Genomic DNA, 21,396 nt, shown 5'->3' with positions numbered 1-21,396 from the left:
TGGAGGCAGCGGCTTGCAACCACAACCAGTTAAATAGAAGCTGATGGATCTTGGACTTTAACTGCCAAGGTTGGTAAATATCCATCTTCTTCTTTTTTCCTTCTGTAGACTGTGAGCTTTTAGGGTTGGGCATTTGTTCTCTCCAGAGGATGGCCTTCTTGGAGCCTGGGTAGCTCAGTCGGTAGAGCATCAGACCCTTAATCTGAGGGTCCAGGGTTCAAGTCCCTGTTCAGGCGAAACCTTTATAATTTCATGTGTCTGAAGTGCTCCTTCCTCATGGCCACTTGAGGCCTTCAATAAATTGCACATTTGTAGAGGTGAAAGCATGCAAGCAATGCCAGTTGACTTTCAGCCAATAATTCTTGTATGAGAACTGCAACCGTCCACCCTATGGTTCCTTATCTCGCCTATTCATTTTGGCATTTGTTCTCTCCAGAGGATTGGCATATTGAAGCCTGGATAGCTCAGTCGGTAGAGCATCAGACCCTTAATCTGAGGGTCCAGGGTTCAAGTCCCTGTTCAGGCAAAACCCTTATGATTTCATGTGTCTGAAGTGCTCCCTCCTCATGGCCACCTGAGGCCCTCAATAAATTGCACATTTGGAGAGGTGAAAGCATGCAACCAATGCCAGTTGACTTTCAACCAATAATTCTTGTATGAGAACTGCAACTGTCCACCCTATTGTTCCTTATCTCGTGTATTCATTTTGGCATTTGTTCTCTCCAGAGGATTGGCATATTGAAGCTTGGGTAGCTCAGTCGGTAGAGCATCAGACTTTTAATCTGAGGGTCCAGGGTTCAAGTCCCTGTTCATGCAAGAAGTTTATCCTGAAACTGCAGTGCTCCTTCCTGGTGGTCTGCAGGGTCAATCATTGTGGCTACTTGTCAACTTTATGAATTGAAAATTTGTGGAGGCAGCAGCTTGCAACCACAACCAGTTAAATAGAAGCTGATTGATCTTGGACTTTAACTGCCAAGGTTGGTAAATATCCATCTTCTTCTTTTTTCCTTCTGTAGACTGTGAGCTTTTAGGGTTGGGCATTTCTTCTCTCCAGAGGATGGCCTTCTTGGAGCCTGGGTAGCTCAGTCGGTAGAGCATCAGACTTTTAATCTGAGGGTCCAGGGTTCAAGTCCCTGTTCAGGCAAAACCTTTATAATTTCATGTGTCTGAAGTGCTCCTTCCTCATGGCCACTTGAGGCCTTCAATAAATTGCACATTTGGAGAGGTGAAAGCATGCAACCAATGCCAGTTGACTTTCAGCCAATAATTCTTGTACGGAACTAACGACCCTATTGTTCCTTATCTTGCGTATTCATTTTGGCATTTGTTCTCTCCAGAGGATTGGCATATTGAAGCCTGGATAGCTCAGTCAGTAGAGCATCAGACTCTTAATCTGAGGGTCCAGGGTTCAAGTCCCTGTTCAGGCGAAACCTTTATAATTTCATGTGTCTGAAGTGCTCCTTCCTCTTGGCCACTTGAGGCCCTCAATAAATTGCACATTTGGAGAGGTGAAAGCATGCAAGCAATGCCAGTGGACTTTCAGCCAATAATTCTTGTATGAGAACTGCAACCGTCCACCCTATGGTTCCTCATCTTGCATATTCATTTTGGCATTTGTTCTCTCCAGAGGATTGGCATATTGAAGCCTGGATAGCTCAGTCGGTAGAGCATCAGACTTTTAATCTGAGGGTCCAGGGTTCAAGTCCCTGTTCAGGCAAAACCTTTATAATTTCATGTGTCTGAAGTGCTCCTTCCTCTTGGCCACTTGAGGCCTTCAATAAATTGCACATTTGGAGAGGTGAAAGCATGCAACCAATGCCAGTTGACTTTCAGCCAATAATTCTTGTATGAGAACTGCAACCGTCCACCCTATGGTTCCTTATCTTGCGTATTCATTTTGGCATTTGTTCTCTCCAGAGGATTGGGATATTGATGCCTGGGTAGCTCAGTCGGTAGAGCATCAGACTTTTAATCTGAGGGTCCAGGGTTCAAGTCCCTGTTCAGGCAAGAAGCTTATCATTAAACTGCAGTGCTCCTTCATGGTGGTCTGCAGGGTCAATCATTGTGGCTACTTGTCAACTTAATGAATTGAAAATATGTGGAGGCAGCGGCTTGCAACCACAACCAGTTAAATAGAAGCTGATAGTTCTTGGACTTTAACTGCCGAGCTTGGTGAATATCCATCTTCTTCTTTTTTCCTTCTGTAGACTTTGAGCTTTTAGGGTTGGGCATTTGTTCTCTCCAGAGGATAGGCTTCTTGGAGCCTGGGTAGCTCAGTCGGTAGAGCATCAGACTCTTAATCTGAGGGTCCAGGGTTCAAGTCCCTGTTCAGGCGAAACCTTTATAATTTCATGTGTCTGAAGTGCTCCTTCCTCATGGCCACTTGAGGCCTTCAATAAATTGCACATTTGTAGAGGTGAAAGCATGCAACCAATGCCAGTTGACTTTCAGCCAATAATTCTTGTACGGGAACTAACGACCCTATTGTTCCTTATCTCGCGTATTCATTTTGGCATTTGTTCTCTCCAGAGGATTGGCATATTGAAGCCTGGATAGCTCAGTCGGTAGAGCATCAGACCCTTAATCTGAGGGTCCAGGGTTCAAGTCCCTGTTCAGGCGAAACCCTTATAATTTCATGTGTCTGAAGTGCTCCCTCCTCATGGCCACCTGAGGCCCTCAATAAATTGCACATTTGGAGAGGTGAAAGCATGCAACCAATGCCAGTTGACTTTCAACCAATAATTCTTGTATGAGAACTGCAACCGTCCACCCTATTGTTCCTTATCTCGTGTATTCATTTTGGCATTTGTTCTCTCCAGAGGACTGGCATATTGAAGCTTGGGTAGCTCAGTCGGTAAAGCATCAGACTTTTAATCTGAGGGTCCAGGGTTCAAGTTCCTGTTCAGGCAAAACCTTTATAATTTCATGTGTCTGAAGTGCTCCTTCCTCATGGCCACTTGAGGCCCTCAATAAATTGCACATTTGGAGAGGTGAAAGCATGCAACCAATGCCAGTTGACTTTCAGCCAATAATTCTTCTATGAGAACTGCAACCGTCCACCCTATTGTTCCTTATCTCTTGTATTCATTTTGGCATTTGTTCTCTCCAGAGGATTGGCATATTGAAGCTTGGGTAGCTCAGTCGGTAGAGCATCAGAGTTTTAATCTGAGGGTCCAGGGTTCAAGTCCCTGTTCATGCAAGAAGCTTATCCTGAAACTGCAGTGCTCCTTCCTGGTGGTCTGCAGGGTCAATCATGGTGGCTACTTGTCAACTTTATGAATTGAAAATATGTGGAGGCAGCGGCTTGCAACCACAACCAGTTAAATAGAAGCTGATAGTTCTTGGACTTTAACTGCCGAGCTTGGTGAATATCCATCTTCTTCTTTTTTCCTTCTGTAGACTTTGAGCTTTTAGGGTTGGGCATTTGTTCTCTCCAGAGGATGGCCTTCTTGGAGCCTGGGTAGCTCAGTCGGTAGAGCATCAGACTCTTAATCTGAGGGTCCAGGGTTCAAGTCCCTGTTCAGGCAAAAACTTGATAATTTCATGTGTCTGAAGTGCTCCTTCCTCATAACCACTCTAGGCCTTCAATAAATTGCACATTTGGAGAGGTGAAAGCATGCAACCAATGCCAGTTGACTTTCAGCCAATAATTCTTGTATGAGAACTGCAACCGTCCACCCTATGGTTCCTCATCTTACATATTCATTTTGGCATTTGTTCTCTCCAGAGGATTGGCATATTGAAGCCTGGGTAGCTCAGTCGGTAGAGCTTCAGACTCTTAATCTGAGGGTCCAGGGTTCAAGTCCCTGTTCAGGCAAGAAGCTTATCATTAAACTGCAGTGCTCCTTCATGGTGGTCTGCAGGGTCAATCATTGTGGCTACTTGTCAACTTTATGAATTGAAAATTTGTGGAGGCAGCGGCTTGCAACCACAACCAGTTAAATAGAAGCTGATGGATCTTGGACTTTAACTGCCAAGGTTGGTAAATATCCATCTTCTTCTTTTTTCCTTCTGTAGACTGTGAGCTTTTAGGGTTGGGCATTTCTTCTCTCCAGAGGATGGCCTTCTTGGAGCCTGGGTAGCTCAGTCGGTAGAGCATCAGACTTTTAATCTGAGGGTCCAGGGTTCAAGTCCCTGTTCAGGCGAAACCTTTATAATTTCATGTGTCTGAAGTGCTCCTTCCTCTTGGCCACTTGAGGCCCTCAATAAATTGCACATTTGGAGAGGTGAAAGCATGCAAGCAATGCCAGTGGACTTTCAGCCAATAATTCTTGTATGAGAACTGCAACCGTCCACCCTATGGTTCCTCATCTTGCATATTCATTTTGGCATTTGTTCTCTCCAGAGGATTGGCATATTGAAGCCTGGATAGCTCAGTCGGTAGAGCATCAGACTTTTAATCTGAGGGTCCAGGGTTCAAGTCCCTGTTCAGGCAAAACCTTTATAATTTCATGTGTCTGAAGTGCTCCTTCCTCTTGGCCACTTGAGGCCTTCAATAAATTGCACATTTGGAGAGGTGAAAGCATGCAACCAATGCCAGTTGACTTTCAGCCAATAATTCTTGTATGAGAACTGCAACCGTCCACCCTATGGTTCCTTATCTTGCGTATTCATTTTGGCATTTGTTCTCTCCAGAGGATTGGGATATTGATGCCTGGGTAGCTCAGTCGGTAGAGCATCAGACTTTTAATCTGAGGGTCCAGGGTTCAAGTCCCTGTTCAGGCAAGAAGCTTATCATTAAACTGCAGTGCTCCTTCATGGTGGTCTGCAGGGTCAATCATTGTGGCTACTTGTCAACTTAATGAATTGAAAATATGTGGAGGCAGCGGCTTGCAACCACAACCAGTTAAATAGAAGCTGATAGTTCTTGGACTTTAACTGCCGAGCTTGGTGAATATCCATCTTCTTCTTTTTTCCTTCTGTAGACTTTGAGCTTTTAGGGTTGGGCATTTGTTCTCTCCAGAGGATAGGCTTCTTGGAGCCTGGGTAGCTCAGTCGGTAGAGCATCAGACTCTTAATCTGAGGGTCCAGGGTTCAAGTCCCTGTTCAGGCGAAACCTTTATAATTTCATGTGTCTGAAGTGCTCCTTCCTCATGGCCACTTGAGGCCTTCAATAAATTGCACATTTGTAGAGGTGAAAGCATGCAACCAATGCCAGTTGACTTTCAGCCAATAATTCTTGTACGGGAACTAACGACCCTATTGTTCCTTATCTCGCGTATTCATTTTGGCATTTGTTCTCTCCAGAGGATTGGCATATTGAAGCCTGGATAGCTCAGTCGGTAGAGCATCAGACCCTTAATCTGAGGGTCCAGGGTTCAAGTCCCTGTTCAGGCGAAACCCTTATAATTTCATGTGTCTGAAGTGCTCCCTCCTCATGGCCACCTGAGGCCCTCAATAAATTGCACATTTGGAGAGGTGAAAGCATGCAACCAATGCCAGTTGACTTTCAACCAATAATTCTTGTATGAGAACTGCAACCGTCCACCCTATTGTTCCTTATCTCGTGTATTCATTTTGGCATTTGTTCTCTCCAGAGGATTGGCATATTGAAGCTTGGGTAGCTCAGTCGGTAAAGCATCAGACTTTTAATCTGAGGGTCCAGGGTTCAAGTTCCTGTTCAGGCAAAACCTTTATAATTTCATGTGTCTGAAGTGCTCCTTCCTCATGGCCACTTGAGGCCCTCAATAAATTGCACATTTGGAGAGGTGAAAGCATGCAACCAATGCCAGTTGACTTTCAGCCAATAATTCTTCTATGAGAACTGCAACCGTCCACCCTATTGTTCCTTATCTCTTGTATTCATTTTGGCATTTGTTCTCTCCAGAGGATTGGCATATTGAAGCTTGGGTAGCTCAGTCGGTAGAGCATCAGAGTTTTAATCTGAGGGTCCAGGGTTCAAGTCCCTGTTCATGCAAGAAGCTTATCCTGAAACTGCAGTGCTCCTTCCTGGTGGTCTGCAGGGTCAATCATGGTGGCTACTTGTCAACTTTATGAATTGAAAATATGTGGAGGCAGCGGCTTGCAACCACAACCAGTTAAATAGAAGCTGATAGTTCTTGGACTTTAACTGCCGAGCTTGGTGAATATCCATCTTCTTCTTTTTTCCTTCTGTAGACTTTGAGCTTTTAGGGTTGGGCATTTGTTCTCTCCAGAGGATAGGCTTCTTGGAGCCTGGGTAGCTCAGTCGGTAGAGCATCAGACTCTTAATCTGAGGGTCCAGGGTTCAAGTCCCTGTTCAGGCAAAAACTTGATAATTTCATGTGTCTGAAGTGCTCCTTCCTCATAACCACTCTAGGCCTTCAATAAATTGCACATTTGGAGAGGTGAAAGCATGCAACCAATGCCAGTTGATTTTCAGCCAATAATTCTTGTATGAGAACTGCAACCGTCCACCCTATGGTTCCTCATCTTACATATTCATTTTGGCATTTGTTCTCTCCAGAGGATTGGCATATTGAAGCCTGGGTAGCTCAGTCGGTAGAGCATCAGACTTTTAATCTGAGGGTCCAGGGTTCAAGTCCCTGCTCAGGCAAAACCTTTATAATTTCATGTGTCTGAAGTGCTCCTTCCTCATGGCCACGTGAGGCCTTCAATAAATTGCACATTTGGAGAGGTGAAAGCATGCAACCAATGCCAGTTGACTTTCAGCCAATAATTCTTGTACGGGAACTAACCACCCTATTGTTCCTTATCTCGCGTATTCATTTTGGCATTTGTTCTCTCCAGAGGATTGGCATATTGAAGCCTGCATAGCTCAGTCGGTAGAGCATCAGACTTTTAATCTGAGGGTCCAGGGTTCAAGTCCCTTTTCAGGCAAAACCTTTATAACTTCATGTGTCTGAAGTGCTCCTTCCTCATGGCCACTTGAGGCCTTCAATAAATTGCACATTTGGAGAGGTGAAAGCATGCAACCAATGCCAGTTGACTTTCAGCCAATAATTCTTGTATGAGAACTGCAACCGTCCACCCTATGGTTCCTCATCTTACATATTCATTTTGGCATTTGTTCTCTCCAGAGGATTGGCATATTGAAGCCTGGGTAGCTCAGTCGGTAGAGCTTCAGACTTTTAATCTGAGGGTCCAGGGTTCAAGTCCCTGTTCAGGCAAGAAGCTTATCATTAAACTGCAGTGCTCCTTCATGGTGGTCTGCAGGGTCAATCATTGTGGCTACTTGTCAACTTTATGAATTGAAAATTTGTGGAGGCAGCGGCTTGCAACCACAACCAGTTAAATAGAAGCTGATGGATCTTGGACTTTAACTGCCAAGGTTGGTAAATATCCATCTTCTTCTTTTTTCCTTCTGTAGACTGTGAGCTTTTAGGGTTGGGCATTTCTTCTCTCCAGAGGATGGCCTTCTTGGAGCCTGGGTAGCTCAGTCGGTAGAGCATCAGACTTTTAATCTGAGGGTCCAGGGTTCAAGTCCCTGTTCAGGCGAAACCTTTATAATTTCATGTGTCTGAAGTGCTCCTTCCTCATGGCCACTTGAGGCCTTCAATAAATTGCACATTTGGAGAGGTGAAAGCATGCAACCAATGCCAGTTGACTTTCAGCCAATAATTCTTGTACGGAACTAACGACCCTATTGTTCCTTATCTTGCGTATTCATTTTGGCATTTGTTCTCTCCAGAGGATTGGCATATTGAAGCCTGGGTAGCTCAGTCGGTAGAGCTTCAGACTCTTAATCTGAGGGTCCAGGGTTCAAGTCCCTGTTCAGGCAAGAAGCTTATCATTAAACTGCAGTGCTCCTTCATGGTGGTCTGCAGGGTCAATCATTGTGGCTACTTGTCAACTTTATGAATTGAAAATTTGTGGAGGCAGCGGCTTGCAACCACAACCAGTTAAATAGAAGCTGATGGATCTTGGACTTTAACTGCCAAGGTTGGTAAATATCCATCTTCTTCTTTTTTCCTTCTGTAGACTGTGAGCTTTTAGGGTTGGGCATTTCTTCTCTCCAGAGGATGGCCTTCTTGGAGCCTGGGTAGCTCAGTCGGTAGAGCATCAGACTTTTAATCTGAGGGTCCAGGGTTCAAGTCCCTGTTCAGGCGAAACCTTTATAATTTCATGTGTCTGAAGTGCTCCTTCCTCTTGGCCACTTGAGGCCCTCAATAAATTGCACATTTGGAGAGGTGAAAGCATGCAAGCAATGCCAGTGGACTTTCAGCCAATAATTCTTGTATGAGAACTGCAACCGTCCACCCTATGGTTCCTCATCTTGCATATTCATTTTGGCATTTGTTCTCTCCAGAGGATTGGCATATTGAAGCCTGGATAGCTCAGTCGGTAGAGCATCAGACTTTTAATCTGAGGGTCCAGGGTTCAAGTCCCTGTTCAGGCAAAACCTTTATAATTTCATGTGTCTGAAGTGCTCCTTCCTCTTGGCCACTTGAGGCCTTCAATAAATTGCACATTTGGAGAGGTGAAAGCATGCAACCAATGCCAGTTGACTTTCAGCCAATAATTCTTGTATGAGAACTGCAACCGTCCACCCTATGGTTCCTTATCTTGCGTATTCATTTTGGCATTTGTTCTCTCCAGAGGATTGGGATATTGATGCCTGGGTAGCTCAGTCGGTAGAGCATCAGACTTTTAATCTGAGGGTCCAGGGTTCAAGTCCCTGTTCAGGCAAGAAGCTTATCATTAAACTGCAGTGCTCCTTCATGGTGGTCTGCAGGGTCAATCATTGTGGCTACTTGTCAACTTAATGAATTGAAAATATGTGGAGGCAGCGGCTTGCAACCACAACCAGTTAAATAGAAGCTGATAGTTCTTGGACTTTAACTGCCGAGCTTGGTGAATATCCATCTTCTTCTTTTTTCCTTCTGTAGACTTTGAGCTTTTAGGGTTGGGCATTTGTTCTCTCCAGAGGATAGGCTTCTTGGAGCCTGGGTAGCTCAGTCGGTAGAGCATCAGACTCTTAATCTGAGGGTCCAGGGTTCAAGTCCCTGTTCAGGCGAAACCTTTATAATTTCATGTGTCTGAAGTGCTCCTTCCTCATGGCCACTTGAGGCCTTCAATAAATTGCACATTTGTAGAGGTGAAAGCATGCAACCAATGCCAGTTGACTTTCAGCCAATAATTCTTGTACGGGAACTAACGACCCTATTGTTCCTTATCTCGCGTATTCATTTTGGCATTTGTTCTCTCCAGAGGATTGGCATATTGAAGCCTGGATAGCTCAGTCGGTAGAGCATCAGACCCTTAATCTGAGGGTCCAGGGTTCAAGTCCCTGTTCAGGCGAAACCCTTATAATTTCATGTGTCTGAAGTGCTCCCTCCTCATGGCCACCTGAGGCCCTCAATAAATTGCACATTTGGAGAGGTGAAAGCATGCAACCAATGCCAGTTGACTTTCAACCAATAATTCTTGTATGAGAACTGCAACCGTCCACCCTATTGTTCCTTATCTCGTGTATTCATTTTGGCATTTGTTCTCTCCAGAGGATTGGCATATTGAAGCTTGGGTAGCTCAGTCGGTAAAGCATCAGACTTTTAATCTGAGGGTCCAGGGTTCAAGTTCCTGTTCAGGCAAAACCTTTATAATTTCATGTGTCTGAAGTGCTCCTTCCTCATGGCCACTTGAGGCCCTCAATAAATTGCACATTTGGAGAGGTGAAAGCATGCAACCAATGCCAGTTGACTTTCAGCCAATAATTCTTCTATGAGAACTGCAACCGTCCACCCTATTGTTCCTTATCTCTTGTATTCATTTTGGCATTTGTTCTCTCCAGAGGATTGGCATATTGAAGCTTGGGTAGCTCAGTCGGTAGAGCATCAGAGTTTTAATCTGAGGGTCCAGGGTTCAAGTCCCTGTTCATGCAAGAAGCTTATCCTGAAACTGCAGTGCTCCTTCCTGGTGGTCTGCAGGGTCAATCATGGTGGCTACTTGTCAACTTTATGAATTGAAAATATGTGGAGGCAGCGGCTTGCAACCACAACCAGTTAAATAGAAGCTGATAGTTCTTGGACTTTAACTGCCGAGCTTGGTGAATATCCATCTTCTTCTTTTTTCCTTCTGTAGACTTTGAGCTTTTAGGGTTGGGCATTTGTTCTCTCCAGAGGATAGGCTTCTTGGAGCCTGGGTAGCTCAGTCGGTAGAGCATCAGACTCTTAATCTGAGGGTCCAGGGTTCAAGTCCCTGTTCAGGCAAAAACTTGATAATTTCATGTGTCTGAAGTGCTCCTTCCTCATAACCACTCTAGGCCTTCAATAAATTGCACATTTGGAGAGGTGAAAGCATGCAACCAATGCCAGTTGATTTTCAGCCAATAATTCTTGTATGAGAACTGCAACCGTCCACCCTATGGTTCCTCATCTTACATATTCATTTTGGCATTTGTTCTCTCCAGAGGATTGGCATATTGAAGCCTGGGTAGCTCAGTCGGTAGAGCTTCAGACTTTTAATCTGAGGGTCCAGGGTTCAAGTCCCTGTTCAGGCAAGAAGCTTATCATTAAACTGCAGTGCTCCTTCATGGTGGTCTGCAGGGTCAATCATTGTGGCTACTTGTCAACTTTATGAATTGAAAATTTGTGGAGGCAGCGGCTTGCAACCACAACCAGTTAAATAGAAGCTGATGGATCTTGGACTTTAACTGCCAAGGTTGGTAAATATCCATCTTCTTCTTTTTTCCTTCTGTAGACTGTGAGCTTTTAGGGTTGGGCATTTCTTCTCTCCAGAGGATGGCCTTCTTGGAGCCTGGGTAGCTCAGTTGGTAGAGCATCAGACCTTTAATCTGAGGGTCCAGGGTTCAAGTCCCCGTTCAGGCGAAACCTTTATAATTTCATGTGTCTGAAGTGCTCCTTCCTCTTGGCCACTTGAGGCCCTCAATAAATTGCACATTTGGAGAGGTGAAAGCATGCAAGCAATGCCAGTGGACTTTCAGCCAATAATTCTTGTATGAGAACTGCAACCGTCCACCCTATGGTTCCTCATCTTGCATATTCATTTTGGCATTTGTTCTCTCCAGAGGACTGGCATATTGAAGCCTGGATAGCTCAGTCGGTAGAGCATCAGACTTTTAATCTGAGGGTCCAGGGTTCAAGTCCCTGTTCAGGCAAAACCTTTATAATTTCATGTGTCTGAAGTGCTCCTTCCTCTTGGCCACTTGAGGCCTTCAATAAATTGCACATTTGGAGAGGTGAAAGCATGCAACCAATGCCAGTTGACTTTCAGCCAATAATTCTTGTATGAGAACTGCAACCGTCCACCCTATGGTTCCTTATCTTGCGTATTCATTTTGGCATTTGTTCTCTCCAGAGGATTGGGATATTGATGCCTGGGTAGCTCAGTCGGTAGAGCATCAGACTTTTAATCTGAGGGTCCAGGGTTCAAGTCCCTGTTCAGGCAAGAAGCCTATCATTAAACTGCAGTGCTCCTTCATGGTGGTCTGCAGGGTCAATCATTGTGGCTACTTGTCAACTTAATGAATTGAAAATATGTGGAGGCAGCGGCTTGCAACCACAACCAGTTAAATAGAAGCTGATAGTTCTTGGACTTTAACTGCCGAGCTTGGTGAATATCCATCTTCTTCTTTTTTCCTTCTGTAGACTTTGAGCTTTTAGGGTTGGGCATTTGTTCTCTCCAGAGGATAGGCTTCTTGGAGCCTGGGTAGCTCAGTCGGTAGAGCATCAGACTCTTAATCTGAGGGTCCAGGGTTCAAGTCCCTGTTCAGGCGAAACCTTTATAATTTCATGTGTCTGAAGTGCTCCTTCCTCATGGCCACCTGAGGCCTTCAATAAATTGCACATTTGTAGAGGTGAAAGCATGCAACCAATGCCAGTTGACTTTCAGCCAATAATTCTTGTACGGGAACTAACGACCCTATTGTTCCTTATCTCGCGTATTCATTTTGGCATTTGTTCTCTCCAGAGGATTGGCATATTGAAGCCTGGATAGCTCAGTCGGTAGAGCATCAGACCCTTAATCTGAGGGTCCAGGGTTCAAGTCCCTGTTCAGGCGAAACCCTTATAATTTCATGTGTCTGAAGTGCTCCCTCCTCATGGCCACCTGAGGCCCCCAATAAATTGCACATTTGGAGAGGTGAAAGCATGCAACCAATGCCAGTTGACTTTCAGCCAATAATTCTTGTATGAGAACTGCAACCGTCCACCCTATTGTTCCTTATCTCGTGTATTCATTTTGGCATTTGTTCTCTCCAGAGGATTGGCATATTGAAGCTTGGGTAGCTCAGTCGGTAAAGCATCAGACTTTTAATCTGAGGGTCCAGGGTTCAAGTTCCTGTTCAGGCAAAACCTTTATAATTTCATGTGTCTGAAGTGCTCCTTCCTCATGGCCACTTGAGGCCCTCAATAAATTGCACATTTGGAGAGGTGAAAGCATGCAACCAATGCCAGTTGACTTTCAGCCAATAATTCTTCTATGAGAACTGCAACCGTCCACCCTATTGTTCCTTATCTCTTGTATTCATTTTGGCATTTGTTCTCTCCAGAGGATTGGCATATTGAAGCTTGGGTAGCTCAGTCGGTAGAGCATCAGAGTTTTAATCTGAGGGTCCAGGGTACAAGTCCCTGTTCATGCAAGAAGCTTATCCTGAAACTGCAGTGCTCCTTCCTGGTGGTCTGCAGGGTCAATCATTGTGGCTACTTGTCAACTTTATGAATTGAAAATATGTGGAGGCAGCGGCTTGCAACCACAACCAGTTAAATAGAAGCTGATAGTTCTTGGACTTTAACTGCCGAGCTTGGTGAATATCCATCTTCTTCTTTTTTCCTTCTGTAGACTTTGAGCTTTTAGGGTTGGGCATTTGTTCTCTCCAGAGGATAGGCTTCTTGGAGCCTGGGTAGCTCAGTCGGTAGAGCATCAGACTCTTAATCTGAGGGTCCAGGGTTCAGGCGAAACCCCTATAATTTCATGTGTCTGAAGTGCTCCTTCCTCATGGCCACTTGAGGCCTTCAATAAATTGCACATTTGGAGAGGTGAAAGCATGCAACCAATGCCAGTTGACTTTCAGCCAATAATTCTTGTATGAGAACTGCAACCGTCCACCCTATTGTTCCTTATCTCGTGTATTCATTTTGGCATTTGTTCTCTCCAGAGGATTGAAATATTGAAGCTTGGGTAGCTCAGTCGGTAAAGCATCAGAGTTTTAATCTGAGGGTCCAGGGTTCAAGTCCCTGTTCATGCAAGAAGTTTATCCTGAAACTGCAGTGCTCCTTCCTGGTGGTCTGCAGGGTCAATCATTGTGGCTACTTGTCAACTTTATGAATTGAAAATTTGTGGAGGCAGCGGCTTGCAACCACAACAAGTTAAATAGAAGCTGATGGATCTTGGACTTTAACTGCCAAGGTTGGTAAATATCCATCTTCTTCTTTTTTCCTTCTGTAGACTGTGAGCTTTTAGGGTTGGGCATTTCTTCTCTCCAGAGGATGGCCTTCTTGGAGCCTGGGTAGCTCAGTCGGTAGAGCATCAGACTTTTAATCTGAGGGTCCAGGGTTCAAGTCCCTGTTCAGGCAAAACCCTTATAATTTCATGTGTCTGAAGTGCTCCTTCCTCATGGCCACTCTAGGCCTTCAATAAATTGCACATTTGGAGAGGTGAAAGCATGCAACTAATGCCAGTTGACTTTCAGCCAATAATTCTTCTATGAGAACTGCAACTGTCCACCCTATGGTTCCTTATCTTGCGTATTCATTTTGGCATTTGTTCTCTCCAGAGGATTGGCTTATTGAATCCTGGGTACCTCAGTCGGTAGAGCATCAGACTTTTAATCTGAGGGTCCAGGGTTCAAGTCCCTGTTCAGGCGAGAAGTTTATCCTGCAACTGCAGTGCTCCTTCATGGTGGTCTGCAGGGTCAATCATTGTGGCTACTTGTCGACTTTATGAATTGAAAATTTGTGGAGGCAGCGGCTTGCAACCACAACCAGTTAAATAGAAGCTGATGGATCTTGGACTTTAACTGCCAAGGTTGGTAAATATCCATCTTCTTCTTTTTTCCTTCTGTAGACTGTGAGCTTTTAGGGTTGGGCATTTCTTCTCTCCAGAGGACTGGGATATTGATGCCTGGGTAGCTCAGTCGGTAGAGCATCAGACTTTTAATCTGAGGGTCCAGGGTTCAAGTCCCTGTTCAGGCAAAACCTTTATAATTTCATGTGTCTGAAGTGCTCCTTCCTCTTGGCCACTTGAGGCCTTCAATAAATTGCACATTTGGAGAGGTGAAAGCATGCAACCAATGCCAGTTGACTTTCAGCCAATAATTCTTGTATGAGAACTGCAACCGTCCACCCTATGGTTCCTTATCTTGCGTATTCATTTTGGCATTTGTTCTCTCCAGAGGATTGGGATATTGATGCCTGGGTAGCTCAGTCGGTAGAGCATCAGACTTTTAATCTGAGGGTCCAGGGTTCAAGTCCCTGTTCAGGCAAGAAGCCTATCATTAAACTGCAGTGCTCCTTCATGGTGGTCTGCAGGGTCAATCATTGTGGCTACTTGTCAACTTAATGAATTGAAAATATGTGGAGGCAGCGGCTTGCAACCACAACCAGTTAAATAGAAGCTGATAGTTCTTGGACTTTAACTGCCGAGCTTGGTGAATATCCATCTTCTTCTTTTTTCCTTCTGTAGACTTTGAGCTTTTAGGGTTGGGCATTTCTTCTCTCCAGAGGATGGCCTTCTTGGAGCCTGGGTAGCTCAGTCGGTAGAGCATCAGACTCTTAATCTGAGGGTCCAGGGTTCAAGTCCCTGTTCAGGCGAAACCTTTATAATTTCATGTGTCTGAAGTGCTCCTTCCTCATGGCCACTTGAGGCCTTCAATAAATTGCACATTTGTAGAGGTGAAAGCATGCAAGCAATGCCAGTTGACTTTCAGCCAATAATTCTTGTACGGGAACTAACGACCCTATTGTTCCTTATCTCGCGTATTCATTTTGGCATTTGTTCTCTCCAGAGGATTGGCATATTGAAGCCTGGATAGCTCAGTCGGTAGAGCATCAGACCCTTAATCTGAGGGTCCAGGGTTCAAGTCCCTGTTCAGGCGAAACCCTTATAATTTCATGTGTCTGAAGTGCTCCCTCCTCATGGCCACCTGAGGCCCCCAATAAATTGCACATTTGGAGAGGTGAAAGCATGCAACCAATGCCAGTTGACTTTCAGCCAATAATTCTTGTATGAGAACTGCAACCGTCCACCCTATTGTTCCTTATCTCGTGTATTCATTTTGGCATTTGTTCTCTCCAGAGGATTGGCATATTGAAGCCTGGATAGCTCAGTCGGTAGAGCATCAGACTTTTAATCTGAGGGTCCAGGGTTCAAGTCCCTGTTCAGGCAAAACCTTTATAATTTCATGTGTCTGAAGTGCTCCTTCCTCTTGGCCACTTGAGGCCTTCAATAAATTGCACATTTGGAGAGGTGAAAGCATGCAACCAATGCCAGTTGACTTTCAGCCAATAATTCTTGTATGAGAACTGCAACCGTCCACCCTATGGTTCCTTATCTTGCGTATTCATTTTGGCATTTGTTCTCTCCAGAGGATTGGGATATTGATGCCTGGGTAGCTCAGTCGGTAGAGCATCAGACTTTTAATCTGAGGGTCCAGGGTTCAAGTCCCTGTTCAGGCAAGAAGCTTATCATTAAACTGCAGTGCTCCTTCATGGTGGTCTGCAGGGTCAATCATTGTGGCTACTTGTCAACTTAATGAATTGAAAATATGTGGAGGCAGCGGCTTGCAACCACAACCAGTTAAATAGAAGCTGATAGTTCTTGGACTTTAACTGCCGAGCTTGGTGAATATCCATCTTCTTCTTTTTTCCTTCTGTAGACTTTGAGCTTTTAGGGTTGGGCATTTGTTCTCTCCAGAGGATAGGCTTCTTGGAGCCTGGGTAGCTCAGTCGGTAGAGCATCAGACTCTTAATCTGAGGGTCCAGGGTTCAAGTCCCTGTTCAGGCGAAACCTTTATAATTTCATGTGTCTGAAGTGCTCCTTCCTCATGGCCACTTGAGGCCTTCAATAAATTGCACATTTGTAGAGGTGAAAGCATGCAACCAATGCCAGTTGACTTTCAGCCAATAATTCTTGTACGGGAACTAACGACCCTATTGTTCCTTATCTCGCGTATTCATTTTGGCATTTGTTCTCTCCAGAGGATTGGCATATTGAAGCCTGGATAGCTCAGTCGGTAGAGCATCAGACCCTTAATCTGAGGGTCCAGGGTTCAAGTCCCTGTTCAGGCGAAACCCTTATAATTTCATGTGTCTGAAGTGCTCCCTCCTCATGGCCACCTGAGGCCCTCAATAAATTGCACATTTGGAGAGGTGAAAGCATGCAACCAATGCCAGTTGACTTTCAACCAATAATTCTTGTATGAGAACTGCAACCGTCCACCCTATTGTTCCTTATCTCGTGTATTCATTTTGGCATTTGTTCTCTCCAGAGGATTGGCATATTGAAGCTTGGGTAGCTCAGTCGGTAAAGCATCAGACTTTTAATCTGAGGGTCCAGGGTTCAAGTTCCTGTTCAGGCAAAACCTTTATAATTTCATGTGTCTGAAGTGCTCCTTCCTCATGGCCACTTGAGGCCCTCAATAAATTGCACATTTGGAGAGGTGAAAGCATGCAACCAATGCCAGTTGACTTTCAGCCAATAATTCTTCTATGAGAACTGCAACCGTCCACCCTATTGTTCCTTATCTCTTGTATTCATTTTGGCATTTGTTCTCTCCAGAGGATTGGCATATTGAAGCTTGGGTAGCTCAGTCGGTAGAGCATCAGAGTTTTAATCTGAGGGTCCAGGGTTCAAGTCCCTGTTCATGCAAGAAGCTTATCCTGAAACTGCAGTGCTCCTTCCTGGTGGTCTGCAGGGTCAATCATGGTGGCTACTTGTCAACTTTATGAATTGAAAATATGTGGAGGCAGCGGCTTGCAACCACAACCAGTTAAATAGAAGCTGATAGTTCTTGGACTTTAACTGCCGAGCTTGGTGAATATCCATCTTCTTCTTTTTTCCTTCTGTAGACTTTGAGCTTTTAGGGTTGGGCATTTGTTCTCTCCAGAGGATAGGCTTCTTGGAGCCTGGGTAGCTCAGTCGGTAGAGCATCAGACTCTTAATCTGAGGGTCCAGGGTTCAAGTCCCTGTTCAGGCAAAAACTTGATAATTTCATGTGTCTGAAGTGCTCCTTCCTCATAACCACTCTAGGCCTTCAATAAATTGCACATTTGGAGAGGTGAAAGCATGCAACCAATGCCAGTTGATTTTCAGCCAATAATTCTTGTATGAGAACTGCAACCGTCCACCCTATGGTTCCTCATCTTACATATTCATTTTGGCATTTGTTCTCTCCAGAGGATTGGCATATTGAAGCCTGGGTAGCTCAGTCGGTAGAGCTTCAGACTTTTAATCTGAGGGTCCAGGGTTCAAGTCCCTGTTCAGGCAAGAAGCTTATCATTAAACTGCAGTGCTCCTTCATGGTGGTCTGCAGGGTCAATCATTGTGGCTACTTGTCAACTTTATGAATTGAAAATTTGTGGAGGCAGCGGCTTGCAACCACAACCAGTTAAATAGAAGCTGATGGATCTTGGACTTTAACTGCCAAGGTTGGTAAATATCCATCTTCTTCTTTTTTCCTTCTGTAGACTGTGAGCTTTTAGGGTTGGGCATTTCTTCTCTCCAGAGGATGGCCTTCTTGGAGCCTGGGTAGCTCAGTCGGTAGAGCATCAGACTTTTAATCTGAGGGTCCAGGGTTCAAGTCCCCGTTCAGGCGAAACCTTTATAATTTCATGTGTCTGAAGTGCTCCTTCCTCTTGGCCACTTGAGGCCCTCAATAAATTGCACATTTGGAGAGGTGAAAGCATGCAAGCAATGCCAGTGGACTTTCAGCCAATAATTCTTGTATGAGAACTGCAACCGTCCACCCTATGGTTCCTCATCTTGCATATTCATTTTGGCATTTGTTCTCTCCAGAGGACTGGCATATTGAAGCCTGGATAGCTCAGTCGGTAGAGCATCAGACTTTTAATCTGAGGGTCCAGGGTTCAAGTCCCTGTTCAGGCAAAACCTTTATAATTTCATGTGTCTGAAGTGCTCCTTCCTCTTGGCCACTTGAGGCCTTCAATAAATTGCACATTTGGAGAGGTGAAAGCATGCAACCAATGCCAGTTGACTTTCAGCCAATAATTCTTGTATGAGAACTGCAACCGTCCACCCTATGGTTCCTTATCTTGCGTATTCATTTTGGCATTTGTTCTCTCCAGAGGATTGGGATATTGATGCCTGGGTAGCTCAGTCGGTAGAGCATCAGACTTTTAATCTGAGGGTCCAGGGTTCAAGTCCCTGTTCAGGCAAGAAGCCTATCATTAAACTGCAGTGCTCCTTCATGGTGGTCTGCAGGGTCAATCATTGTGGCTACTTGTCAACTTAATGAATTGAAAATATGTGGAGGCAGCGGCTTGCAACCACAACCAGTTAAATAGAAGCTGATAGTTCTTGGACTTTAACTGCCGAGCTTGGTGAATATCCATCTTCTTCTTTTTTCCTTCTGTAGACTTTGAGCTTTTAGGGTTGGGCATTTGTTCTCTCCAGAGGATAGGCTTCTTGGAGCCTGGGTAGCTCAGTCGGTAGAGCATCAGACTCTTAATCTGAGGGTCCAGGGTTCAAGTCCCTGTTCAGGCGAAACCTTTATAATTTCATGTGTCTGAAGTGCTCCTTCCTCATGGCCACCTGAGGCCTTCAATAAATTGCACATTTGTAGAGGTGAAAGCATGCAACCAATGCCAGTTGACTTTCAGCCAATAATTCTTGTACGGGAACTAACGACCCTATTGTTCCTTATCTCGCGTATTCATTTTGGCATTTGTTCTCTCCAGAGGATTGGCATATTGAAGCCTGGATAGCTCAGTCGGTAGAGCATCAGACCCTTAATCTGAGGGTCCAGGGTTCAAGTCCCTGTTCAGGCAAAACCCTTATAATTTCATGTGTCTGAAGTGCTCCCTCCTCATGGCCACCTGAGGCCCCCAATAAATTGCACATTTGGAGAGGTGAAAGCATGCAACCAATGCCAGTTGACTTTCAGCCAATAATTCTTGTATGAGAACTGCAACCGTCCACCCTATTGTTCCTTATCTCGTGTATTCATTTTGGCATTTGTTCTCTCCAGAGGATTGGCATATTGAAGCTTGGGTAGCTCAGTCGGTAAAGCATCAGACTTTTAATCTGAGGGTCCAGGGTTCAAGTTCCTGTTCAGGCAAAACCTTTATAATTTCATGTGTCTGAAGTGCTCCTTCCTCATGGCCACTTGAGGCCCTCAATAAATTGCACATTTGGAGAGGTGAAAGCATGCAACCAATGCCAGTTGACTTTCAGCCAATAATTCTTCTATGAGAACTGCAACCGTCCACCCTATTGTTCCTTATCTCTTGTATTCATTTTGGCATTTGTTCTCTCCAGAGGATTGGCATATTGAAGCTTGGGTAGCTCAGTCGGTAGAGCATCAGAGTTTTAATCTGAGGGTCCAGGGTACAAGTCCCTGTTCATGCAAGAAGCTTATCCTGAAACTGCAGTGCTCCTTCCTGGTGGTCTGCAGGGTCAATCATTGTGGCTACTTGTCAACTTTATGAATTGAAAATATGTGGAGGCAGCGGCTTGCAACCACAACCAGTTAAATAGAAGCTGATAGTTCTTGGACTTTAACTGCCGAGCTTGGTGAATATCCATCTTCTTCTTTTTTCCTTCTGTAGACTTTGAGCTTTTAGGGTTGGGCATTTGTTCTCTCCAGAGGATAGGCTTCTTGGAGCCTGGGTAGCTCAGTCGGTAGAGCATCAGACTCTTAATCTGAGGGTCCAGGGTTCAGGCGAAACCCCTATAATTTCATGTGCCTGAAGTGCTCCTTCCTCATGGCCACTTGAGGCCTTCAATAAATTGCACATTTGGAGAGGTGAAAGCATGCAACCAATGCCAGTTGACTTTCAGCCAATAATTCTTGTATGAGAACTGCAACCGTCCACCCTATGGTTCCTTATCTCGCCTATTCATTTTGGCATTTGTTCTCTCCAGAGGATTGGCATATTGAAGCCTGGATAGCTCAGTCGTTAGAGCATCAGACTCTTAATCTGAGGGTCCAGGGTTCAGGCGAAACCCCTATAATTTCATGTGTCTGAAGTGCTCCTTCCTCATGGCCACTTGAGGCCTTCAATAAATTGCACATTTGGAGAGGTGAAAGCATGCAACCAATGCCAGTTGACTTTCAGCCAATAATTCTTGTATGAGAACTGCAACCGTCCACCCTATTGTTCCTTATCTCGTGTATTCATTTTGGCATTTGTTCTCTCCAGAGGATTGAAATATTGAAGCTTGGGTAGCTCAGTCGGTAAAGCATCAGAGTTTTAATCTGAGGGTCCAGGGTTCAAGTCCCTGTTCATGCAAGAAGTTTATCCTGAAACTGCAGTGCTCCTTCCTGGTGGTCTGCAGGGTCAATCATTGTGGCTACTTGTCAACTTTATGAATTGAAAATTTGTGGAGGCAGCGGCTTGCAACCACAACAAGTTAAATAGAAGCTGATGGATCTTGGACTTTAACTGCCAAGGTTGGTAAATATCCATCTTCTTCTTTTTTCCTTCTGTAGACTGTGAGCTTTTAGGGTTGGGCATTTCTTCTCTCCAGAGGATGGCCTTCTTGGAGCCTGGGTAGCTCAGTCGGTAGAGCATCAGACTTTTAATCTGAGGGTCCAGGGTTCAAGTCCCTGTTCAGGCAAAACCCTTATAATTTCATGTGTCTGAAGTGCTCCTTCCTCATGGCCACTCTAGGCCTTCAATAAATTGCACATTTGGAGAGGTGAAAGCATGCAACTAATGCCAGTTGACTTTCAGCCAATAATTCTTCTATGAGAACTGCAACTGTCCACCCTATGGTTCCTTATCTTGCGTATTCATTTTGGCATTTGTTCTCTCCAGAGGATTGGCTTATTGAATCCTGGGTACCTCAGTCGGTAGAGCATCAGACTTTTAATCTGAGGGTCCAGGGTTCAAGTCCCTGTTCAGGCGAGAAGTTTATCCTGCAACTGCAGTGCTCCTTCATGGTGGTCTGCAGGGTCAATCATTGTGGCTACTTGTCGACTTTATGAATTGAAAATTTGTGGAGGCAGCGGCTTGCAACCACAACCAGTTAAATAGAAGCTGATGGATCTTGGACTTTAACTGCCAAGGTTGGTAAATATCCATCTTCTTCTTTTTTCCTTCTGTAGACTGTGAGCTTTTAGGGTTGGGCATTTCTTCTCTCCAGAGGACTGGGATATTGATGCCTGGGTAGCTCAGTCGGTAGAGCATCAGACTTTTAATCTGAGGGTCCAGGGTTCAAGTCCCTGTTCAGGCAAAACCTTTATAATTTCATGTGTCTGAAGTGCTCCTTCCTCTTGGCCACTTGAGGCCTTCAATAAATTGCACATTTGGAGAGGTG

General features: G+C 44.8%; 1 protein-coding gene and 68 non-coding genes across 72 annotated transcripts in view; all 69 read left to right on the top strand.

Moving 5' to 3' along the window:
- Positions 1–21,396, top strand: part of itpr3 (inositol 1,4,5-trisphosphate receptor, type 3) — a 105,432-nt gene that overhangs the window by 53,068 nt on the left and 30,968 nt on the right. The gene's annotated exons all lie outside the window — the stretch shown is intronic.
- Positions 164–236, top strand: trnak-cuu (transfer RNA lysine (anticodon CUU)). Its single transcript has one exon. It is a non-coding gene; the product is annotated as a tRNA-Lys (tRNA).
- On the top strand, positions 454–526 carry trnak-cuu (transfer RNA lysine (anticodon CUU)). The gene has a single exon. It is a non-coding gene; the product is annotated as a tRNA-Lys (tRNA).
- On the top strand, positions 744–816 carry trnak-uuu (transfer RNA lysine (anticodon UUU)). Its single transcript has one exon. It is a non-coding gene; the product is annotated as a tRNA-Lys (tRNA).
- On the top strand, positions 1,072–1,144 carry trnak-uuu (transfer RNA lysine (anticodon UUU)). Its single transcript has one exon. It is a non-coding gene; the product is annotated as a tRNA-Lys (tRNA).
- On the top strand, positions 1,355–1,427 carry trnak-cuu (transfer RNA lysine (anticodon CUU)). The gene has a single exon. It is a non-coding gene; the product is annotated as a tRNA-Lys (tRNA).
- trnak-uuu (transfer RNA lysine (anticodon UUU)) lies at positions 1,645–1,717 on the top strand. The gene has a single exon. It is a non-coding gene; the product is annotated as a tRNA-Lys (tRNA).
- trnak-uuu (transfer RNA lysine (anticodon UUU)) lies at positions 1,935–2,007 on the top strand. Its single transcript has one exon. It is a non-coding gene; the product is annotated as a tRNA-Lys (tRNA).
- trnak-cuu (transfer RNA lysine (anticodon CUU)) lies at positions 2,263–2,335 on the top strand. Its single transcript has one exon. It is a non-coding gene; the product is annotated as a tRNA-Lys (tRNA).
- On the top strand, positions 2,547–2,619 carry trnak-cuu (transfer RNA lysine (anticodon CUU)). The gene has a single exon. It is a non-coding gene; the product is annotated as a tRNA-Lys (tRNA).
- On the top strand, positions 2,837–2,909 carry trnak-uuu (transfer RNA lysine (anticodon UUU)). The gene has a single exon. It is a non-coding gene; the product is annotated as a tRNA-Lys (tRNA).
- Positions 3,127–3,199, top strand: trnak-uuu (transfer RNA lysine (anticodon UUU)). The gene has a single exon. It is a non-coding gene; the product is annotated as a tRNA-Lys (tRNA).
- Positions 3,455–3,527, top strand: trnak-cuu (transfer RNA lysine (anticodon CUU)). The gene has a single exon. It is a non-coding gene; the product is annotated as a tRNA-Lys (tRNA).
- Positions 3,745–3,817, top strand: trnak-cuu (transfer RNA lysine (anticodon CUU)). Its single transcript has one exon. It is a non-coding gene; the product is annotated as a tRNA-Lys (tRNA).
- Positions 4,073–4,145, top strand: trnak-uuu (transfer RNA lysine (anticodon UUU)). Its single transcript has one exon. It is a non-coding gene; the product is annotated as a tRNA-Lys (tRNA).
- Positions 4,363–4,435, top strand: trnak-uuu (transfer RNA lysine (anticodon UUU)). Its single transcript has one exon. It is a non-coding gene; the product is annotated as a tRNA-Lys (tRNA).
- Positions 4,653–4,725, top strand: trnak-uuu (transfer RNA lysine (anticodon UUU)). The gene has a single exon. It is a non-coding gene; the product is annotated as a tRNA-Lys (tRNA).
- On the top strand, positions 4,981–5,053 carry trnak-cuu (transfer RNA lysine (anticodon CUU)). Its single transcript has one exon. It is a non-coding gene; the product is annotated as a tRNA-Lys (tRNA).
- Positions 5,265–5,337, top strand: trnak-cuu (transfer RNA lysine (anticodon CUU)). The gene has a single exon. It is a non-coding gene; the product is annotated as a tRNA-Lys (tRNA).
- On the top strand, positions 5,555–5,627 carry trnak-uuu (transfer RNA lysine (anticodon UUU)). The gene has a single exon. It is a non-coding gene; the product is annotated as a tRNA-Lys (tRNA).
- Positions 5,845–5,917, top strand: trnak-uuu (transfer RNA lysine (anticodon UUU)). Its single transcript has one exon. It is a non-coding gene; the product is annotated as a tRNA-Lys (tRNA).
- On the top strand, positions 6,173–6,245 carry trnak-cuu (transfer RNA lysine (anticodon CUU)). Its single transcript has one exon. It is a non-coding gene; the product is annotated as a tRNA-Lys (tRNA).
- trnak-uuu (transfer RNA lysine (anticodon UUU)) lies at positions 6,463–6,535 on the top strand. Its single transcript has one exon. It is a non-coding gene; the product is annotated as a tRNA-Lys (tRNA).
- trnak-uuu (transfer RNA lysine (anticodon UUU)) lies at positions 6,747–6,819 on the top strand. Its single transcript has one exon. It is a non-coding gene; the product is annotated as a tRNA-Lys (tRNA).
- trnak-uuu (transfer RNA lysine (anticodon UUU)) lies at positions 7,037–7,109 on the top strand. Its single transcript has one exon. It is a non-coding gene; the product is annotated as a tRNA-Lys (tRNA).
- On the top strand, positions 7,365–7,437 carry trnak-uuu (transfer RNA lysine (anticodon UUU)). The gene has a single exon. It is a non-coding gene; the product is annotated as a tRNA-Lys (tRNA).
- trnak-cuu (transfer RNA lysine (anticodon CUU)) lies at positions 7,648–7,720 on the top strand. Its single transcript has one exon. It is a non-coding gene; the product is annotated as a tRNA-Lys (tRNA).
- trnak-uuu (transfer RNA lysine (anticodon UUU)) lies at positions 7,976–8,048 on the top strand. Its single transcript has one exon. It is a non-coding gene; the product is annotated as a tRNA-Lys (tRNA).
- Positions 8,266–8,338, top strand: trnak-uuu (transfer RNA lysine (anticodon UUU)). Its single transcript has one exon. It is a non-coding gene; the product is annotated as a tRNA-Lys (tRNA).
- trnak-uuu (transfer RNA lysine (anticodon UUU)) lies at positions 8,556–8,628 on the top strand. Its single transcript has one exon. It is a non-coding gene; the product is annotated as a tRNA-Lys (tRNA).
- Positions 8,884–8,956, top strand: trnak-cuu (transfer RNA lysine (anticodon CUU)). Its single transcript has one exon. It is a non-coding gene; the product is annotated as a tRNA-Lys (tRNA).
- Positions 9,168–9,240, top strand: trnak-cuu (transfer RNA lysine (anticodon CUU)). The gene has a single exon. It is a non-coding gene; the product is annotated as a tRNA-Lys (tRNA).
- trnak-uuu (transfer RNA lysine (anticodon UUU)) lies at positions 9,458–9,530 on the top strand. The gene has a single exon. It is a non-coding gene; the product is annotated as a tRNA-Lys (tRNA).
- trnak-uuu (transfer RNA lysine (anticodon UUU)) lies at positions 9,748–9,820 on the top strand. Its single transcript has one exon. It is a non-coding gene; the product is annotated as a tRNA-Lys (tRNA).
- Positions 10,076–10,148, top strand: trnak-cuu (transfer RNA lysine (anticodon CUU)). Its single transcript has one exon. It is a non-coding gene; the product is annotated as a tRNA-Lys (tRNA).
- Positions 10,366–10,438, top strand: trnak-uuu (transfer RNA lysine (anticodon UUU)). Its single transcript has one exon. It is a non-coding gene; the product is annotated as a tRNA-Lys (tRNA).
- trnak-uuu (transfer RNA lysine (anticodon UUU)) lies at positions 10,694–10,766 on the top strand. Its single transcript has one exon. It is a non-coding gene; the product is annotated as a tRNA-Lys (tRNA).
- On the top strand, positions 10,984–11,056 carry trnak-uuu (transfer RNA lysine (anticodon UUU)). The gene has a single exon. It is a non-coding gene; the product is annotated as a tRNA-Lys (tRNA).
- On the top strand, positions 11,274–11,346 carry trnak-uuu (transfer RNA lysine (anticodon UUU)). Its single transcript has one exon. It is a non-coding gene; the product is annotated as a tRNA-Lys (tRNA).
- trnak-cuu (transfer RNA lysine (anticodon CUU)) lies at positions 11,602–11,674 on the top strand. The gene has a single exon. It is a non-coding gene; the product is annotated as a tRNA-Lys (tRNA).
- On the top strand, positions 11,886–11,958 carry trnak-cuu (transfer RNA lysine (anticodon CUU)). Its single transcript has one exon. It is a non-coding gene; the product is annotated as a tRNA-Lys (tRNA).
- On the top strand, positions 12,176–12,248 carry trnak-uuu (transfer RNA lysine (anticodon UUU)). Its single transcript has one exon. It is a non-coding gene; the product is annotated as a tRNA-Lys (tRNA).
- On the top strand, positions 12,466–12,538 carry trnak-uuu (transfer RNA lysine (anticodon UUU)). Its single transcript has one exon. It is a non-coding gene; the product is annotated as a tRNA-Lys (tRNA).
- Positions 13,072–13,144, top strand: trnak-uuu (transfer RNA lysine (anticodon UUU)). The gene has a single exon. It is a non-coding gene; the product is annotated as a tRNA-Lys (tRNA).
- Positions 13,400–13,472, top strand: trnak-uuu (transfer RNA lysine (anticodon UUU)). Its single transcript has one exon. It is a non-coding gene; the product is annotated as a tRNA-Lys (tRNA).
- On the top strand, positions 13,690–13,762 carry trnak-uuu (transfer RNA lysine (anticodon UUU)). The gene has a single exon. It is a non-coding gene; the product is annotated as a tRNA-Lys (tRNA).
- Positions 14,018–14,090, top strand: trnak-uuu (transfer RNA lysine (anticodon UUU)). Its single transcript has one exon. It is a non-coding gene; the product is annotated as a tRNA-Lys (tRNA).
- Positions 14,308–14,380, top strand: trnak-uuu (transfer RNA lysine (anticodon UUU)). The gene has a single exon. It is a non-coding gene; the product is annotated as a tRNA-Lys (tRNA).
- On the top strand, positions 14,636–14,708 carry trnak-cuu (transfer RNA lysine (anticodon CUU)). Its single transcript has one exon. It is a non-coding gene; the product is annotated as a tRNA-Lys (tRNA).
- On the top strand, positions 14,920–14,992 carry trnak-cuu (transfer RNA lysine (anticodon CUU)). The gene has a single exon. It is a non-coding gene; the product is annotated as a tRNA-Lys (tRNA).
- Positions 15,210–15,282, top strand: trnak-uuu (transfer RNA lysine (anticodon UUU)). Its single transcript has one exon. It is a non-coding gene; the product is annotated as a tRNA-Lys (tRNA).
- On the top strand, positions 15,500–15,572 carry trnak-uuu (transfer RNA lysine (anticodon UUU)). The gene has a single exon. It is a non-coding gene; the product is annotated as a tRNA-Lys (tRNA).
- trnak-cuu (transfer RNA lysine (anticodon CUU)) lies at positions 15,828–15,900 on the top strand. The gene has a single exon. It is a non-coding gene; the product is annotated as a tRNA-Lys (tRNA).
- Positions 16,112–16,184, top strand: trnak-cuu (transfer RNA lysine (anticodon CUU)). Its single transcript has one exon. It is a non-coding gene; the product is annotated as a tRNA-Lys (tRNA).
- trnak-uuu (transfer RNA lysine (anticodon UUU)) lies at positions 16,402–16,474 on the top strand. Its single transcript has one exon. It is a non-coding gene; the product is annotated as a tRNA-Lys (tRNA).
- Positions 16,692–16,764, top strand: trnak-uuu (transfer RNA lysine (anticodon UUU)). The gene has a single exon. It is a non-coding gene; the product is annotated as a tRNA-Lys (tRNA).
- trnak-cuu (transfer RNA lysine (anticodon CUU)) lies at positions 17,020–17,092 on the top strand. Its single transcript has one exon. It is a non-coding gene; the product is annotated as a tRNA-Lys (tRNA).
- On the top strand, positions 17,310–17,382 carry trnak-uuu (transfer RNA lysine (anticodon UUU)). The gene has a single exon. It is a non-coding gene; the product is annotated as a tRNA-Lys (tRNA).
- On the top strand, positions 17,638–17,710 carry trnak-uuu (transfer RNA lysine (anticodon UUU)). The gene has a single exon. It is a non-coding gene; the product is annotated as a tRNA-Lys (tRNA).
- Positions 17,928–18,000, top strand: trnak-uuu (transfer RNA lysine (anticodon UUU)). The gene has a single exon. It is a non-coding gene; the product is annotated as a tRNA-Lys (tRNA).
- trnak-uuu (transfer RNA lysine (anticodon UUU)) lies at positions 18,218–18,290 on the top strand. Its single transcript has one exon. It is a non-coding gene; the product is annotated as a tRNA-Lys (tRNA).
- Positions 18,546–18,618, top strand: trnak-cuu (transfer RNA lysine (anticodon CUU)). Its single transcript has one exon. It is a non-coding gene; the product is annotated as a tRNA-Lys (tRNA).
- Positions 18,830–18,902, top strand: trnak-cuu (transfer RNA lysine (anticodon CUU)). The gene has a single exon. It is a non-coding gene; the product is annotated as a tRNA-Lys (tRNA).
- Positions 19,120–19,192, top strand: trnak-uuu (transfer RNA lysine (anticodon UUU)). The gene has a single exon. It is a non-coding gene; the product is annotated as a tRNA-Lys (tRNA).
- On the top strand, positions 19,410–19,482 carry trnak-uuu (transfer RNA lysine (anticodon UUU)). The gene has a single exon. It is a non-coding gene; the product is annotated as a tRNA-Lys (tRNA).
- On the top strand, positions 20,294–20,366 carry trnak-uuu (transfer RNA lysine (anticodon UUU)). Its single transcript has one exon. It is a non-coding gene; the product is annotated as a tRNA-Lys (tRNA).
- trnak-uuu (transfer RNA lysine (anticodon UUU)) lies at positions 20,622–20,694 on the top strand. Its single transcript has one exon. It is a non-coding gene; the product is annotated as a tRNA-Lys (tRNA).
- trnak-uuu (transfer RNA lysine (anticodon UUU)) lies at positions 20,912–20,984 on the top strand. Its single transcript has one exon. It is a non-coding gene; the product is annotated as a tRNA-Lys (tRNA).
- Positions 21,240–21,312, top strand: trnak-uuu (transfer RNA lysine (anticodon UUU)). Its single transcript has one exon. It is a non-coding gene; the product is annotated as a tRNA-Lys (tRNA).

The sequence above is a fragment of the Semicossyphus pulcher genome, unplaced genomic scaffold (genome assembly GCF_022749685.1).
Source record: "Semicossyphus pulcher isolate SPU_LCO1_2020_fin unplaced genomic scaffold, fSemPul1.0.p SCAF_13, whole genome shotgun sequence".
Lineage (NCBI taxonomy): Eukaryota > Metazoa > Chordata > Actinopteri > Labriformes > Labridae > Semicossyphus > Semicossyphus pulcher.
Note: the sequence above shows the minus strand (reverse complement) of the source record. Positions and strands in the feature narration are given on the sequence as shown.